The 16049-nt window shown below is 36.0% G+C and overlaps 1 protein-coding gene across 1 annotated transcript in view; it reads right to left on the bottom strand.

Annotated features, from left to right (window-relative positions):
• LOC138715735 (uncharacterized) overlaps window positions 1-16049 on the bottom strand; it is a 432440-nt gene that overhangs the window by 197791 nt on the left and 218600 nt on the right. The gene's annotated exons all lie outside the window — the stretch shown is intronic.

The following is a 16049-nucleotide window of genomic DNA, read 5'->3' as shown; positions in this document are numbered from 1 at the left end:
AACAGAAAGGAATGCAGAGTCCTAAGAGAAAAGCAACTCCCCGTGGAAATACTGGTGTCCATCAAAGTAAGTTAGTGTCGTGTGTCTAATGGGACAAAGAAAACGTCATCTACTATGAACTGTTTCTGCGGAATGTAAGCATCACTGCTGAGATTCATTTTCAACGACTCAGTCGCCCTGAGGCCACAATTCAAAGGAAAAAGACAGGGAAGACTGCATCAAGTGATTTTGCAGCTCACGATAATGCTCTTCCGCATACTGGTAACTAGAACTAGGAAGTTTGTACTAAAACTGTTAAGTTCTGTAAGCTTGAACTGTATCTCTACCGAATGAAACGTAATAGAGCGTCTCTCGGTGTCAGTGGAGCAGAACGACTAACATGTACAGCCGGGTGGTAACCAAACATGTGCTCCAATCATCCACAGCCTTAGAACAAGAAACTAGTATAAGAAACAATAATTTGTAATTATAAAGTTCGTAAATCCCAATCTAAATTAATTTACATTTGCATTTACAAAAAATATCATACAAAGTATACAATTATAATTCTAGCCTCATTATAGGCCTAACAAATAAAAATGAACATTTTCATTTTATCAAAAGAAATATTCCTTTCAGGTTAAGAAAAAAAAACAATATTTGCACTCTGAAAATATTCGTTCTACTTCACAAGACGTTACTGGAGCAAATCTGAAATATGATACAATATTTATTACTATCATCAGCTGAACAACTGCTTTGTGAATCTAATCGTGTATCTCGTATGTGGGACATAATATTAAAGCCATAATTGTTTTCAAGAAAATTTTTCGTTTCTATGTAATGACCAGGCTTCGGCCTAAGGACACAGAGCAACCAGTATGAGGTTTAGAGTACACGGAGTATAAATGACGTCATGACCCGTGTGCAGTCACCCGACTGCAACAGCATTGGTGGGTCCGTAATGTGCATTAGCGTTGTGTGTAGGCCTATTGCTGCTTGGCTGCGGTACGTGTAACAGGCTTCGGCGTAGGGACACCTGATTGAAGCTTACAACTCACGTTAATACTTTAATGGTAGACATTTATTGTCTACACTAGGAATGTACTGTATATACTGCATCTGTACAGGTGAAATATATTTTGTGCCGTACTGTGATGGACTGTTTACATGTTGAGACACGAAGTAACGAAGCTCTTCATCTCCCACTCCACTCGACCAACAGAACACTATCGTCCGTGCGTTTTGAACTGCATGCGTTTCTGTGCCCAGGACTGAAGCTTGGTAATGACAGCTAGGAAGTTTGTATCGTAATTCCGATATTGAACTTGGACTGCAACGCAACTGAATGCATAGGAGGACGAAATGTCAACATTTAACGAAAAATAATCGGTAAATAAATAAACGTGTTACGTACTTCTGTTTGCATAATCGTTTAATAACAGGTGTGTTTAGTTTTTTGGAATGATGCATTATATTCACATTACGTAAATAATACACTCACTTTGTTCAGAACCTAAAATATTAATATAAATCAACAATATTCTTCAAACTATTCACTACTGTACAAGGATCCACAGAATGCCACTATGCGTTGTTTGTGGACATACTGTAGCGAGCGGCAGCAGGACGAGGCGCGGGTGATATCTATACTCCTCGCTGTACTTAACTGAAATCTACTGCTCTGGTACGAACTTCCTAGCTCTGTTGATAACATTACAAAAGCGGCTAACCAAGAGCTCGGTTGGGAGGTTAATCCACAACCAGCCTGTTTTCCTGATCTCGCTCTATCAGAGTTTTATCCTTTCCGCTCTCTATCCAACTATCTTCTGGAAATCTCCTTTAGTAACGAAGCTGCTCTTTAAGTTTGGCTGGACAATTTCAACGCCACCGAACTTCTTCACGTATGGAATCATAAACCTGCCAGAATGTAGGGAGTCAGTCGTAAACAATGCAGAAAAATATTACATTTTTTTTATTAGTTTATGTATTTTGTGTATCTTAAATAAATAATTTTGGATTTAATAAAAACCGCAAAGATTTTTTAGTGGGTTATTTTACGACGTTGTATCAATATCTTAGTTTATTTAGCATCTGAATGGAATGAAGCTGATAATGCCGGTGTCCAGCACCAATAGTTACTCAGCATTTGCTCATATTGGATTGATGGAAAATTCCGAGAAAAAAAAACCCTCAACGAGGTAACTTGCCTCGACCGGGATTCGAACTCCGGCCACTTGGTTTCGAGGTCAGATGTGTACCGCTAATAATTATTGTTTCTCCAGAAGTTCGTCCCCAGTGGTCTAGTGATTACCATACTCTTGATCCGAGATTCGCAGGTTCAAACCAGGCCAACAGCAATGAACATTAATGTGAAATAAAATTTTCATTATGGCTTCCTTCAGAAGAGATGTAAAGCTATAACCATGTTGTAGATTCAAAGCACCATTAAAAAAACCCTGTCGGTGATAGAAGGCTACAGGACAAATTTTGGTAAGTAAAACAACCCTGTCGCTGATAGCTTGAGAAGAATTTTGTTGATGATTTCTCGTTCACGTTCAATGTCGACGCTGAATAAACTCTAGAGTTGAAAATTTCGTTAAAATGCTACGACGTACTGGCATAGGTGCTGGATAAATGCCATGTATTGAAATTGTTACATATTATTATTATTATTACATATTATTATTATTATTATTATTATTATTATTATTATTATTATTATTAGTATTATTTTGATATATAAGACTAATAACAATTGCATCAAAGTCTTGAGCATTATCTTGATATGTAAATACTTATTTGGACCGTGGAAATCCTTTCAATGCTATTCGACCTTCACGTTCTCCATATTTCAGAATATTGGACCATATGTTAACACATTATTTGACTATAGCTATCGAACCTCTCAATTCTATAACTCCTGTGGTCCTGAATCATTCTTCATGTCGGACTATTTCTTATTGAGAAAAATTTCTTGTCATTGTATAGAGCAGTGGTACCCAACATTTTTTGACTGATGACAAACTTTACTGAACGCCAACGATATCGCGACACACTTATTTGTTTTTATTAATAATATAATAATAAGTAACTTCTATGTAGTGTTGGACATCCAGTGTTGTAGATATGTCGATGTTAATACGCATTCGACAATTCTAAAAAAGCAAGCAGCAACTTGAATGGCATTAGAAAAAAACAAAGGTATGTGTAAAAAATCCCAACCTATCTATGCTGGATGTCCGATGAAAGATTTTTATTATCGTTTTTGAAAACTCACCTATTTGAATTAATGTGAAGTCTGCGCTTTGTGGATTGCACAGAGTTGGTCTATATGTGACTTATGGTTGACAGGCCAACACTTAAATCATCTTCAAGATGCAGCAGTCTGTTCCTTTGTTTAGATTTCACTATTTTTATGGTAGAAAATGCTGATTCATACAAGTATGACGTTAAAAACGGCATTTCTAAATATATTTTTAGTTTATTCGGCACCATCGACTGAATTGACAAAACATTTCCGCATATAAGACACTCGGGATTCTGTTTATATTTATCTCACGTCATGTAAAACCACATAGCAAGTATCCATCACTATATTTACGACACGCGGTGCGTTTTTGTGAACCCAGAAGAGAATGTTTGCTCACATTATTTGAAATAGCACTGCCGTCATCTAACTCAGAACTTGATTCAGATTGTCCTTTTTTAATTAAAAATTTGTCCATGACAAAATCTAAATAAAGCATTTGTGATAAAATAGTCGCACTATCACCCCCTCACACATACAAACTGTATACACGGTGTTTAAAAAATACGGGGCATATTTTCAGGTATGTATTTCCCACATGTAGACAATCAAAATAGTTCATTACAACATGTGTCCGGAAATGCTTCATTTCCGAGTTACGGCCTTTACAACATTGAAATTCACCGGAACGTTTTTCTTTCCGCAGGTGGTTGTCATTACAGAAGATGTTCAAAATGTCCACCTCCTGCTTGAAAAGAGACCTCACATCGATGTCTCATTGACCTGCGAACACGATCCCAAACTCCGGAGTATTGCGTATGTCCTCAGAACATGCCACAATTCGATTCCGAAGGGATTCCAAATCAGGCACCGGAGACGAATAAACCAATGATTTTAAATGGCCCCACAAGTAGAAATCGAGATCAGGTGAGCGTGGAGGCCAAGCAATTGGGCCACCTCTACCTATCCATCGATCAGGAAACCTTCGATCCAAGTACCGGCGAGCCGTACGACTGAAGTTTGCAGGAGCGTCATCATGCAAGAAGTGAATGTGTTGACGATTGATCAGTGGAGTGTCTTCTAAAACATGAGGTATGGTGTTTTCCAGGAAATTTGTGTACGCTAGCCCCGTAAGTCTGTTTACAAGTACATCGGGTCCAACTAATCGATCACCAATGATACCGGCCCACATGTTGAGGGAGAACCGCACCTGGTGATGAGATGGAACAGTTGCACGTGGGTTTTCATACGTCCATACATGTTGATTGTGGAAATTTGTTATGCCATCTCGTGTAAACTGTGCTTCATCTGTAAATAATACTAAGGCAGGAAAGTTCGGATTTACACCACACTGCTGCAAGAACCACTGACAGAACCTAACTCGTGCAGGATAATCTGCGGTGACAGGGCCTGTACACGTTGCAAATGATAAGGATCCAATTGATACTCTTTCAACAGTCTCCAGACGGTCGTATGAGGAACATTGACTTGCAACGCTACCCTTCGTGTGCTGATAGAAGGAGTCATGTTCACAGCCTCCAGAATCTCCTCCTGTACTTCTGGAGTTGTAGATCTTGGTTGTCCCCTTCCCAAACCAGAAGAGTTAAATTTTCCATACTCGCACAGACGGTAATGGAGACGTACAAATGTCTTCCGATCTGGACATTGTCGCTGTGGGTACCTCTCCTGGTACAAACGACGAGCCAGCGCAGCATTGCCGTCCGCCTTACCGTACAAGAAGTGTATCTCTGCCAGCTCTTGATTTGAATCACATGTCGCACAATCTAACGCCTACACAACACTGAATGTAACCTTCGCCTCGGAATGAACTGTCAGAGTGCCCTCTTAATGTCTCCTTTGACGGCAACGACCTGCGGAAAGAAAAACGTTCCGGTGAATTTCAATGTTGTGAAGGCCATAACTCGGAAATAAAGAATTTCCGGACACATGTTGTAATGAACTATTTTGATTGTCTTCATGTGGGAAATACATACCTGAAATTATGCCCCGTATTTTTTAAACTCTCTGTATACTAAAACTGGTCAATATATTCTGACGATTCTAAACTCTATTTATTACCAAGTGGAAAGAGTAAACGAATTACTACGCATTGTTGCAGGTGTTCACTTTCATTCGAATTATCGCCAGGCAGAAAAATTACACTGAGCATTGTTGCAGGTGTTCACGTTTCATTGGTAAAGTCTGTCTCAAAATAAAATATATTATATCAAAGACTTCGTTGTAAATAAAAAATGTGTTGTAAAGAGACGTTCTGGATGGCATAAAATTTATATTTCAATTCCAAAATTTCGCGACACACTTCATGGGACACACTGGTTGGGAACTCCTGGTATAGAGAATAGACCATATTTTTGTTCCGAACCTTAATAGCAACTATTAATATATACAAGCGATTTCATCCTACACTTCCATTATGCTTATGAAACGTGTACAAACCGTTCCTTACGGTACAAACATACAAGTAGTAAAAATGCAATTCTAAGAACGATGGAAGTGCAGAGTCATCCGTATATGACGCCATAGAATATACAGTGTAGGCGCCGAAATTCAAGGGTGTTTGTCTGGCTTTTCATGTATGCAGTTCACGTCAATCTATTGTGAAGTACTGAAAACTATTGTGTATTTTTATGAGTGATTGAGAGGACTAAAGGAATTACTAATTCGCATGTAGTGAAGTGCAAGTTGTATATATTTTCAATTTTATTGCTTGAGAACACTGAAGGGATCTCTCGTTCATAGTGTAATGTAAGCTGTTGCGCTTTTAATTGTTTGAGATTAGTGTATAGCATATTGCAGCGAGTTTTTATAGTTTTAAGTCATGCAAAAAGTGGAAGAAATATCCAACAAGTCATTTCCAACATTTCGCTTGGAGTGATTAGTCAAGTACTTCAGAAAAAATATTCTGAAGTGTCAGAAATGTATTGAAGCAGAAGGAGGATACTTTGAACACCTCTTGTGTCACAGGTATTACCCGACCATTCTGTTTGTGGAATGGCAGTCGCTTGTACTACACAAGTGCGCCGCTGTTACGTCATCTGTGCGCCGCTGTTTACGTTCCACATACAAAATGATCATCTAGTACAAACCTGCAGAACTATAGCTCCTCAGAGCGACTGTTTTGCCATCCCTCCTACCCCATCCACCTTTTCTACCAGATCGGTTATAGCGTTCTAGTTACGCTAGGCTGCATCAACATTCATTCCCGCGGCGGCAGGTATACAATACGCTATCAAGAATTACAAATGAATAGATAATAAAATCCTTAGGAACATACCTTTAGAAAGTAAGAGAAAAACGAATGAGGGAAATAAATAAGTTAAAAGACATGTAAAATAGATTTTAAAATGTATGTGTGCATATAATGTAATAATGATGATTTATTTAACCTGGCAGAGTTAAGGCCATACGGCCTTCTCTAACACTCAACCAGGTCTAAGAAGGTCTACCTATGTATATGTCGTCCTATTACTAGGAATAGCCGATTAAGTCCACTTTTTGTATAAAATTAAGTTAAGTACAGTCCCCGACTTGTCTTTCTGTGCTCTGTATTATAATAAAATGGAATAAGTCCGAAATGTTGCCTGCAAGCAACAAACCAATTACTTTAATTGAAGAATTTATTATAATTTTTCGTGCATTAATAAAGTTTTAGTTCCTGTTTTTATAAAACTTCCATGACAGACAGACAGACAGACAGACAGACAGACAGACAGACAGACAGACAGACAGACAGATAGATAGATAGATAGATAGATAGATAGATAGATAGATAGATAGATAGATAGATAGATAGATAAAATAGGATAGGTAGAATAGGATAGGTAGATAGAATAGTATAGATAGATAGATAGATAGATAGATAGATAGATAGATAGATAGATAGATAGATAGATAGATAGATAGATAGATAGATAGATAGATAGATAGATAGATAGATAGATAGATAAATAAATAAATAAATACACAATACGCATACTGCAGTTTAAAGAGAACTGGAACATGGCAAAATCGAAATCCGTGAAGAAATACTACTTCCAAAGCAAATATGACTATTTTGTTGTTGAAGGCGAAAGAATTCTTGTTTACTGTGTCCCATCCAATTTATTTCTACTCGTCATTTCAATATTAAACCACATTTCAACAAAACCCATATTAAGAATTAGAGAATGCACAAACTTTCGGGTAAGTTCATTATTACGAACTGTATATTGATCATTTATTTATATACCGGTACTGTTAAATTAAGGACGTCACTCGTGTTCATTTTGAATTGAAATTAATAGCGACTTTTAAGATTCATTACTTAAATGATATAAATTTATGTTTCCGTAGGTGATGATAGGAGGAAAGTGCAGCTAGGTGCAAAGAAATCTCAAAGAACCTACCGACAGGAATTCTAGCATAATTTTGTAAACCTTGAAACGAGATAACGCATTATAAATAAAATGAATTTATTACAATCCTTTTTGAAAATTACAGTGCCACCACTGATGGACCTTGAATCTACGCAGAAGTCGATCGGTCCCAATAGAAGTGGAGTGAGGCTGACGTCAAATTTCCCCTACTTACGAGTTCTGCAGGCCTGATTTAGTAAGATGCACTTGTATTTATTTTTGAATTGTTTGTAAACATTTCCCCTCTAAAGAGGTTTTAGAAACTAAGGTTACTAGGCGAGTGGAGACGAGGGCGTAATGTGAACTATCGCGATAACGCTATACGAACGCAGGAGAAGTACAAGTGACGCTCCGGGCTGCAGGATTCCACTGGTCATGGTCGAGTAATACCGTAGAAACGGCTGCCGATTTCAGGAAGCATAATAGGAAATGCCGCTAAGCTTGGGGTGTGAGGGACGCGTCATATATGGAGAAAAATGTGTGTACATATATGGTCAAAATAAGAATTAAAATCATGAAAACAAAGTGTGAAAAGTGAAATCGTGCAAAAGTACAAAATTACACAGTGAACAGAAATAGGCCCACCTAAAAGAAAAGAAACATGCCAAGTGTGGATAGTAATCACAATCAGTGATCTGGCAGACATATTTATTATAACCCTCTAAAAGGGAAAATGGTATGAATAAAAGAATTGGGAATGAAACGTACCATACTGAGGTCAAAAAGAGACAATCCCCTACTTTATGAAATGACGACAAAAAAGATGGTTCACTGAAAGGACTAGCTGAGAATTTCAAACCATATGTTAGGCCTATACTTCGGTATGCATATAATTTATTCTTTCTTGAAACTATGAACATACATTAATATGTCGATATCGTTTGAACTTTATGAATTACTTTTATGAAATGGGATTGACATTTCACTTTTCTTTAGACATTTTTTGCAGTGTAAGTCCATACAGATATGTTACGAGATGAAGATGAGAAAAAAGTTAATGAATATAATATTTTAATGCAGAATGTATAATTTTTTAGCGGTTGTATAATATAGCAATAAGAGTAAAATAATGTAATGTTATTATTTTTATGGTATGAAAATAACATGTCCTGCTGAACATTACCTATATCTAAGATGAAACTTAATTCAATTGTTTTCCTTTATCGAAGACAATGTTCGTTACATATTTTCAAATCACGAAATTTCCTCGAATTTTATACAAAATATACAATATGTATGTATATCTTATTTCACTTTTCTGTGGAAACGGTGGCAAATTAACCTCTGTAAGCTATACGAACTTTACAACAGAATTTTATTATTATTATTATTATTATTATTATTATTATTATTATTATTATTTTAGACCTATTACGAGAGAGAGTCAAAAAGTACCCTTAATAATATTGTTTTATTAATTGGATATGTACAATAAGACTACAGACACTTCATCACTTTTAACATAGTATAACAGGAACACTTGCATTGAACGTATTTGGGACAATGTTGAAGTGTACATATTCAATTAATAAAACAATTATTAAAGTTACTTTCTGATTCTCCCTCGCATTAATGATTTAGCCGAAACTTTAAATAATTGATCGCCGGTAATCTTATTTTCAGATGATACAAGTTTGACTATCTCAAGTAAATTTAAAAGGCATATTGGTCCGACAAGTTAACAAGTAAATGAAGATAAATATCAAAGATCCTTCAGTAACTGTCTAAAAATAGACAGTTACTGAAGGATCTTTGATATTTATCTTCATTTATCTCAAGTAAACAACGTGCTAACTTTATAAACATTTCTAATACAGTATTAAATAAATGAATGATTTAGTAGGGGAGACTGTTGTACCTTCAAACACTTTTCACATTTTATTTTTTTTTTAATTTTGGAAAATGAAATTTTTTAAATGAAAAAATGCTTGAAATAATTATTGAAGATTTCTTTACAACTTCCTGTATGTATTTTCCTGTTTTACAGATCTATTAAGGATGGAAAAAATAAAATGAAGGGATATGTAATGTGTTCAAAGGTACAACAGGTTCATGTACCTTGGAACATACACTCTTGTAAGTTGGAACACATGGAATATAGGAGGGAATATAGCTGTAAAAACTGGCAATCATATTTAAAATGTATTTGCAATCATAAACCAGAGGAGGCTTCTCCGATTTAGATTTTATTTCCTAGAGAAGCAATAACTGCTTCAACAGCTTTCTTCAAGGCATCCGGATCAATTGGGGACTTCTTTAATTCCAGACTTACTTCGTGACATGATCTTAAAATAAAAGAAAAACAAAAACCGATAGTATCGTGTACTTTGGAACATGTTCCATGGTACAAGACGTTTTGTGTTCAAAGGTACAAGAGGGTGCATGTTTAAACGAATATGGCTCCGAAAACTAAGAGAGTCAAATAAATTATGGAAATTAAAATATGTTGTTACTCACCGGATGATAGGCAACACACCGTACTTGAAAGATATTAACAAATGCAATCTGGTTTTGTGTTAGAAAACATATATCAATGAACGAAATGTTTACTTTCGGTACTAAAAAAACTTCTTTTGTCTACAGAACTCACACTTTGCAATAAATCAAACTGAAACTACAACCAGAGCTACTTAGCGGCTTTCTCTACAATCTACTTCATTTTGAGTCCTCTAGGTAGCAGCAAAAATTAAAAAACAAAAAATGTTCAAAGGTACACTATGCTAAAGGTACAACAGTCTCCCCTACAAATAAACTAGGATGTAGGCCTAATGTTAATAAAACTAGTTCCATCAAATTTAGTACATAGGCTATATTAGTGCTCGGTTTTCTTACAATCTTGGATAAAAGGGAACTGATTTCAAAGACTCTGAAAGCACAAAATCTCTTGTTTTGTATTGGATAATCACTTGAACCGAAAAAACAAACACATAATATATTACACATAAATTAAGCATTAAGATTCATATCTTCTATAGTCGATGTAAAAGCCCATAAATCCGGAGTTGCGCTTGGGTAAGGGTTCGATTTGCGCTTGGGATCATTGCCTAGCTGGTTTTTTCAGAGATTTTCTCTAACCGTAGGGCGAATGACAGGTAATCTATGGCGAATTCTTGGCCTCATCTCGGAAAACATAATCTCCCTATCACAAATTTTATCGATGCTAAATGAATGGGTTATTTATGAAAGGGCCTAAGTCGCTAATTTTGTGAAAATAAGTTTGTAATGTAATAACTGCTCTTTGGGTGTAGATACATCGATTTAGATATGAAGAGGACTAAATTTCACACTCTAATGATTAGTGAAATTTATTATACAATTTTTATTTCAGCCTTAATTTCAAAATTTCGCCCTGTAAGCAGTTTTTCTTAAATTGCTAACAATTTAGTATTCAAGATTTAGGCCCTTTCATAAATAACCCATTCAAATAACCTAGTATAGGTCATTTGTTATCTCGTGAAACCCCTTATGGTAGGGGTAAGCGAACTAGCTACTTGCAAGTGGAAGCGTAGAGAGGGAGGAAGTCTTCCCAGTCAACTTCTTCTTTCCCCTTACGCGCACGCAGGTTTCACAAGATGTCGAATGGCCTATAGTTGATACAGTATCACTAGATAATCAAGGAAAAAACACGCTTAAAAGGGCATACTTTGTACTTCTACTGAATGAGTAGATTATCTGTGGAACTACAGTGATATAATAATACTGTAATAATAATAATAATAATAATAATAATAATAATAATAATAATAATAATAATAATGTGTTTATCCGAAGAGGTGGAATTCTTTTCATTCCCCTGTAGAGTCTTGCATAACCGGTTGAGAGTAACATAAATCATACAACGATACTGAGCGCTTGGCGCTGTAGGCATTATGCACAGCTCTTCCAGCATACGGACTGCCATAGTGTTCGGTTTAAGGAATTTTCCATTTGTTTCGCTCTGCGAAGAGGGCTACGGTTTTGGAATATAAAAGGCAGGTCACGTCATTGAGCCAACCGAGTATTACAATTAATTATCTTCAAGAACAACAACATGCAGCGTAAAACTACATCTATCAGGAACCTGCAAGTACTTGCTAAAAATAACATTCCTTTTTAAAACTAACATTCTGTTTTCTTGGAAATTATTTTTAAATGAAATAATAATGTATGTGCTTATAGTAGTCAAAATCACTGTATATGAACAACTATCTTTTAGTTATACATTCTGACTTTAAAGTATAAACGATACATGGAATGTAGGCTATGTTCTTATTTGCTCATTTGTTTTTGTAATTAATTGGAATACTGTAGGTCGCAATTGTTTACATATATTTCACATCATGCATTATGCTTATTTCCTTCGCTATTACAGGTGTTCATTTGTTCATTTATGTAATAGGTCTACTTATGAAGTTACTGCAAGTTGAAATTAATAGAAAATACATCATCATCCTTTCACGTATTAGTTCTTGAAGAACTGTTACGGTCTGAACGAAACATTGGCGTTCTTAGGCCACCTTTTCCTTGGACGACTCAAAGATCTTTTGCCACGTGAGTGATATTGCATGATGGCTTTAGTTATCCGTGTTGTAGAAATCCTGTTAAGATGGCCCTGCTAATTTTTCTGGTCATCTTGAATATAGTTCTTTATTTGTGGTATTAAAAAGTAGTGTCGAATCAACTGTATGCATACTTGCAAACACTTTTTTAATTATCACAAAGTAAATTTTCTTCAGTTCCTACTCCGATTGCATGCTCAGAACATGTCAGTTTCATGTATAATGAAGTGCGCCTGGTGTTCTGTCTAACCTGCAAAATAATTAGGAGCAAATACTTGAAATTCGAACATTCGATCTGATGCTTAACCTGGCCGGTTGTTGTCTGACCGGTCGAATCTAAACCGGTTCTAAACCCTGATCTGCAGCTCTCTATGCATAACTCCTGGAAAAATCCATAAGGGAGAATCTCCCAGGCTTCTCATTCAATTCCAACAGTGATTAGATGATGCATGAAACTCAGCAGTGTGACTGGAAATTAAGTCAATTTGGTTGTGAAAACTAGTTGTTTATGTTCCACAGTTTTTTTAGTCCTCTACTTGAGATACGTGTAACTTCACTAACATTGAATTTTTCACACGTTGAATAGTTCGTAAACTTTTGCAAGGTTTCAGAAATCTAGCTCCACAAATTACAGGCTCATGACAAACACTAATGACGCAGATTAAGAGGAAGCCATCAAGATGACGTGTTGCAGCATCGCTTAAGTGACGAGTACGGGAATCATTACATAAGGCACGAATGACGTCAGTTAAGGACATATATCTTGCTCGAGACTGATCATCGTCTTCTCCATTACATCACGCTTCTCTCTTAATAGAAGTTTGTTCTCCTGACTTGTTTATTGCGCGAAGAACAGCGCTGTTTAGTTTATGATTATTAAAGTGTTGGAAAGTGATGGATGGTTGTAGATATTACGCCAAACTCTTTTATGAGTTACAACGTAAAATGTACAATAAAGGAAATATAGGAGTTAATGATATCCCAGTTTCTTGAGACGTTAGATACTTTATTGCACTCGGTATTTCTTATATAGGCCTATGATTCGGTTAAGAGAGAAGTTTTATACGATATTCTTATTGAATTTGGTATTCCCAAGAAATTAATTCGATTAATCAAAATGTGTCTCAGTGAAACATACAGCAGAGGCCGTATAGACCAGTTTCTGTCTGATGCTATTCCAATTCACTGCGGGCTAAAGCAAGGAGATGCAATATTACCTTTACTGTTTACCTTTGCTCTAGAATATGCCATTAGGAAAGTCCAGGATAACAGAGAGGGTTTGGAATTGAATGGGTTACATCAGCTGCTTGTCTATGCGAATGACGTGAATATGTTAGGAGAAAATCCACAACTTTTAGGAAAAGCACGGAAATTTTACTTGAAGCAAGTAAAGGGATAGGTTTGGAAGTAAATCCCGAAAAGACAAAGTATATGATTATGTCTCGTGACCAGAACATAGTATGAAATCGAAATATAAAAATTGGAAATTTATCCTTTGAAGAGGTGGAGAAATTAAAATATTTGGAGCAACAGTAACAAATATAAATGATACTCGAGAGGAAATCAAACACAGAATAAATATGGCAAATGCCTGTCATTATTCGGTTGAGAAGCTTTTGTCATCCAGTCTGCTGTCAAAAAAGCTGAACGTTAGAATTTATAAAACAGTTATATTACCGGTTGTTCTGTATGGTTGTGAAACTTGGGATTTTCACTTTGAGAGAGAAACAGAGGTTAAGGATGTTCGAGAATAAGGTGTTTAGGATAATATTTGGGGCTAAGAGGGATAAAGTTACAAGAAAATGAAGAAAGTTACAGAACGCAGAACAGCACGCACTGTATTATTCACCTGACATAATTAGGAATATTAAATTCAGACGTTTGAGACGGGCAGGGCATGTAGCACGTATGGGCGAATCTAGAAATGCATATAGAGTGTTAGTTGGGAGGCCGGAGTGAGAAAGACCTTTGGGGATGCCGAGACATAGATGGAAGGATAATAAAAATGTAAATTTGAGGGAGGTGGGATATGATGGTAGAGACTGGATTAATCTTGCTCACATAGGGACCGATGGCGGGCTTATGTGAGGGCGGCAATGAAACTCTAGGTTCCTTAAAAGCCATTTGTAAGTAAGTAAGTGAGTATAACATAATACATTCCCAATGCATCATCATCATTGTCATCATCATTCACCATCCCGGGTTAGGCTTTATACAGTGTCGGTTTAATTTAGAAGTCTTTTCATAGACATTCTGGGACGTCTCCAAACAGTAGGAATATAATTTATGATTTGTAGAGTGATTCTGTTATTTTATTTATTTTTAATTTATTTATACACGTTTTGACATCTATGATAATATCGCGTGTTTAGGATCTGTGAGTATAACAGTAGCCCGTTGTTACTATTGCTGAGCTCCTGTTCCGTTGTGTGTTGTAGACGGCTTGTGTTCATGTAACTGATTTTAGATTTTATTTAAAGTTTGTGATATTGGTGACTGAGGCGGTGACGAATCATGGTATGCAAATTTCCAATCCGACATTTGCCTTTGTGACTGAGGGAAACCATGAAAAACCTCAGTCAAATTGATCGGTCACGAGGTTATTGTTGATTCGAAAAACATGCTGCAATCAACTGTTTATGTAGTTCTGGATTTTATTATTTCTCCATATGAGATCACTTTTAATTTTTTTTAACTCTAATTTTTCTTAAGATTTAAAGGTGTGTAACTTACTGTTTTTCTCATCTTAGCTGACTGAAATTTTTTTTTTCATCGTCAAGATTCCACTACTACATAGGGGTCATTCCATTGTGACATCTCTACTATACAATCCAGGAAATGAAATATTTTTAATACTAGAATTCTACAGTGCTTGGGAAAAGTGACACAAGTCAGTTTCCACAAACCTTTTTTGATAATTTATTGAAAACTGACGGAACATCTACTCGCTTGGAAAAAAATACATAAGTATTTCTCCCATTACAATAATTCATACAGTAAAAAATCAAATAGACATAAAGCAGTGTAAGTTGTCAATAAATTATCAAAAAAGGTTTGTGGAAACTGACTTATGTCACTTTTCCCGAGCACTACAGAATTATATTATGATCAAGTTTGTTAAAAATTTATTTCTACAAAAGTATTTAAAAATTCCCTAAAAGAACAAGCAATGAAAGCTTATAAGAAAAAGAAAAAAGATAATGCTGCGTCAGTTTTTTTCAGTTGTACAGGCCTACCGGTATTAAAGGAATAATTTTATGTATTTTTTGTCTTTGAAATTTAATTTTGGTGCATTCCTTCATTACCCTCTCTTTGCCAGACAGCTGAAAGAACTCGATACCTAGATCCGTCATCCGGAATTAAAGAGAATTAGCAAATGACATCTGTGTTATCAACCACTAATGACTACTTTATAAATCCCTCTCAGGAAACATACTCTCATAATCCTCGCGAGTATTTATCAGCCAAAAATTTCAGTAAATATGAGGGAATTACGCTATAACACTGTATATAGCAATCCTATTGACTGTATTCTCAAAAAAAAAAAAAAAAAAAAAAACGGGCCGCAAGCTTGACTCCGTCATATTGCACATCAAACATTCACGTTTGGCGAATCCATTTCATAGGTCGGCTGAGGGATTTTGGTTTCCCAAACACGCAGGTTGAAGTGATTAAGGCCGTTCGTCCACCGTAGTGACCAAATCAATACGATTAATCGCCTACAACCAAGCGATTAACAACTAGGCAACTTTTCCATTTAAACCATACTTCGCTCTTCCACCGAGGCGACGACGACTTAATAAGAGTAGAAACTCGGTAAGTCGCAAGAAACTAAACGGGTTGGTCGCCAGGAGATCAGTTGTGTTT

Source organism: Periplaneta americana, chromosome 15 (genome assembly GCF_040183065.1).
Source record: "Periplaneta americana isolate PAMFEO1 chromosome 15, P.americana_PAMFEO1_priV1, whole genome shotgun sequence".
NCBI classification, from domain to species: domain Eukaryota; kingdom Metazoa; phylum Arthropoda; class Insecta; order Blattodea; family Blattidae; genus Periplaneta; species Periplaneta americana.
Note: the sequence above shows the minus strand (reverse complement) of the source record. Positions and strands in the feature narration are given on the sequence as shown.